The sequence below is a fragment of the Nanorana parkeri genome, unplaced genomic scaffold, assembly GCF_000935625.1.
Source record: "Nanorana parkeri isolate BGI_ZX_2015 unplaced genomic scaffold, ASM93562v1 scaffold3885, whole genome shotgun sequence".
In the NCBI taxonomy this organism is placed as follows: Eukaryota; Metazoa; Chordata; class Amphibia; order Anura; family Dicroglossidae; genus Nanorana; species Nanorana parkeri.
This window is the reverse complement of record NW_017310152.1, coordinates 20,973-24,686: the sequence shown is the minus strand read 5'-3', so window position 1 is coordinate 24,686 and position 3,714 is coordinate 20,973. Positions and strand designations below refer to the sequence as shown.

The window sequence follows — 3,714 nt, the reverse complement described above, 5'->3', positions numbered from 1 at the left end:
GTGACCCGTGTGCTTCTCTGTGTGACCGGGGTGGCCAAACTCCGGCGCTCCAGCTGCGGTGGAACTACAAATCCCATGAGGCAGTGCATTGTTCTCACAGCCACAGACACGTCTCCCAGAGAGGGATGCATCATGGGGTTTGTAGTTCCACCACAGCTGGAGGGCGGGAGTTTGGCCACCCCTGCTGTATGTGACTCTTAAAGCGGCAGGCTGGAAATGTTGTATGTGGCGCACATCTGTGCCCGCGGGAACGTCCTTGCCCGCGTGTGCAGGTCTCCTGCATGGTGGTGCCCGGCTCCTTTAAACATCTGGCATTGTGCAATGTTCCCGCGCGGCTCCGTGTTTTCCCCCGAGCTCGTTATCTGCGTCTCGCTGAGCCAGAACAAGCACGGGCCTCTCCTGCCAAGGCACAAACCTGTCGGATTGGTTTTCCCCCCTGGCCACGGCATCCGTGTGTAACCTTGAGCTTCCCTCCCAGAAGAAGCATATGGAAGAGGGCGGGCGCCCCGGCTGGACGCGCTTTTCCAGGTCGATTTTTATTTTCATGCAGCTTGTTTGTTATCATTGAGTTTGTGGTGCGGGCCCGCCGAGCATGGGAGCGAGGTGCGGGGGCACACGGGGCACTGCCAGGGGTCAGGTTTTCAGTTCAGATTTGCTCCTTTTTGTTATTTCCAGCGTAGATCCTAATGCAGGTCAATGGAACATCATCAGTCCTTAGACCGCCAGAGCCGGGGGGAGCAGGGGCTGCGGGACCAGTCCAGCAGCCAGGCATGGCTAACATCAACATAGTCCACGTTCTTCATAGGGGTTGTGTGTACGAGTCCCGGGGGCTATAAACAAGGAAAACTGGGCTCCTGACTGTGTCACATTCGGATTCATTCGCAGGGACGTTCGGCACAAGCGAATGTTTTCATTGTTACACTTTTTAGGGTTATTTAATTGTTCTAGGGCCATGGAGCGTGTCGCTGCCTGTTGTTGTTCCTGCGTCACCTGGAATTATAAAGAACAAACTGTTTTTATGGCACTTCCAGGTTGTAACATGTACATCTTTATTGTTGGAATGTTGTACTGCATTTGTAAATGGTCCCCATCCGAGCCTGAGGACGGGGCCCATCGCCGACTGCGGCTCAGAGATGGAAAATTCAATCTGCATAGCAACCCATAAATGGGGGCGATGGACAAAGGGCAGGGCCGAAAACCCGGATCCCGGAGGGGAGCTTTACATTTAATGTTTTATGATGATTTAATATAAACATAAAAAAGTGGGCGACCCCCGGCACTGCGAGGGTTAAGTGCTTGTTTGGTCTAGGGGGCTCAAGCAAAGCAAATACTCGCCTGATCTTCGGGCCCTCTGCTAGTCCGGTCCCCGCAGCTCCTGCTCCACCCCCTGGGCTCTGACAGTCTAAGGTCTGATGATGTCATATGCAGGTTCCATTTACCTGCATTAGATGTGAGAAGTAGAAGCAATGAAGATCTCCGGCACTCGCAGGATGAGAGGCGCAGAGAAGTTATTTTTCTTGTGGAACAATGTCGCATGTGTAATCTAGCCAACGTTTCGCAACCACACAGGGTCCCTTCATCAGGGCAAACATAGTGATTATATTACACATGTGACATTGTCCTACAATAAAAAGAACGTCTCTGCGTCTCTCATCCTGCGAGTGCCGGCGATCTTCATTGCTTCTACTTCTGGATATGCACGGCGCCATTTCTAGCATTGGTCCTAAATGCTGTGTGGTGTGCAGGGGACATCTTTGCTCAGGGCAGCCATCAGAAATTTTGGGGCCTCTTACACGGCTTTAGGCCGGGCCCCCCCGGCCGCTGGACGCATGTCTTAGTGACGCGCTGGACGCAGGTCTTAGTGACGCGCTGGAAGCAGGGCTTAGTGACGCGCTGGAAGCAGGGCTTAGTGACGCGCTGGACACAGGAGCCACCTGAGAGTGACCCTGCAGAACCCACCATAGATGCTGCACAGCCCATCTGAGACTGTCTTTGAAGGGGTCTCAGGTGGGCTAGTCAGGGCTGCATCCCTCCCTCCTTTCCTTCCTTGCTTCCTAGCTCCTCTTACCTGCACATATGGCCTCGTCTGCCGTCGGACCGGCCAGAAGTGACGTCACGTCCGGCCAGTCCGACATCAGATGAACAGCGTCACTGATGTCTTGAAGCCGCTGGAGCGGCAATGCTGGGGCCAGGCCTCTGCCTCCAGCGTCGGCCAATAGTCATGTAAGGGACTCGGGGGGGCTGCCCGGGCCCCTTACATGAGTATCGGCCGTACCCCCCTGATGGCTGCCCTGTCTTTGCTTATTGCATTAGACGTGAGGACGCCGAGGGACATTCCATATCCGCGGCGGAGGGGAGCACGGGACCAGGGTTCAGGCGAGTAAAACGGCTTTATTTGGCTACCCGTGAAAAAACGGTGCCACTGCAAGGGTAAGTTTTTTTTTTATTATCCCGGAGTTCTTCTTTAAAGGGTTAGTTCTCCTTTACAATGAAATGTCATGCATCCCCAGTACAGTTCTGTTGTTGTGTTTCCCATGTCGTACCTGTGGGCCGTGCGCAGCCCCTCCGAGGAACACCTAGGTGGCAGGACATTCTGGGCGTTTGGTTGCACCCTCAGCAGAACCGCAGCTCTGGTTTGTTGAACACCCGGCGCTCTTCTGTCACTGCACATGTGCGGGTTTTGAACGAGCCGGAGCGCTCCTTCCTGTAGTGCCGGGGGTGCACGTCTATCGTCTGGGGTGTCCTGCAATCCAAGGTTCACACCATTTTCCGCACCAAATCTGATCTGGAAAATAGTGTGAACCTGCTGCAGTGCATTCCAGACCAGACAGAATGAGACGCTCAATCTAGGCAGTATGGGGTGGGTCGCTCTAGGAGTTTTTCTGACAGGCTTGGGAGAGGTTGCATACAGCCTACAGGTATGACATTGAAAAGAAGATTCTTTCCCAAAATCTGAGCCATATGTACTGTACTGGGGACGCTGGAACGAGGAAGGAATGTTATTGTAAAGGTGAACGGACCCTTTAAGACAGTGACATCAGAATCAACATTTCCGGTGAGCACGATGTAGAAATGTCTCTCCCCCTCATAGACAGGCTGGTGCTGTGACACTGAGCTGCTTGGGATCATTTGGAGCCAATCAGTGCTCTGTATACAATGCCGGCGAATGGCTGTACTGATCCGGCCAGTACACGGGCACGGTGCTTAGATCTCTAATGATTGCCAGAGCCAGACTGCAGTTGTACTGCTGAGGGATGTTTGTAGACTATCGCTGACCTCTGAGATGCCGGTGAGGTCCTGCCACATACATCGGTGTGACTTGATGCCAGTTTAGTCTTGGAGGTTTTTTTGTTTTTGTGTATTTGACCGATAATGTAAGATAAGATTATAGTCAAGCCGTTATTGTACCTCCTCGGCGGCCATTTTCTTGTAGCCCTTTCTGCATTCCTCTCTCCGCCCCCCTCCATGTGTCTGTCGTCTTTCATCGCTGTGCCAAAATTAAACTGTGTCCCTTCTCTCCCAGCAGATGGATAGAGCTCCTCGCGGCTTCCTTCCTGTGACCTGAACTGGCGTAGAGGTAATCTGGGTGCTGGAGGGCGAAATGACTCTACTGATTCTCAATTATAGCGGGATTGACACCCGACTGCTGCCGCAACATTTCATGCCAGAGCAATATTTGTAATATTCTGCACCAGAGGGCTCCCCCCTCTGGTG

General features: G+C 53.1%; 1 protein-coding gene across 1 annotated transcript in view; it reads left to right on the top strand.

Annotated features, from left to right (window-relative positions):
- Positions 1–356: 356 nt before the first annotated feature.
- BCKDK (branched chain ketoacid dehydrogenase kinase) overlaps positions 357–3,714 on the top strand; it is a 13,601-nt gene continuing 10,243 nt past the window's right edge. The window contains exons 1-2 of the mRNA XM_018575407.1: positions 357–528; positions 3,527–3,577. The gene's annotated coding sequence lies outside the window, so the exon portion shown is untranslated. The remainder of the gene's footprint in view (positions 529–3,526; positions 3,578–3,714) is intronic.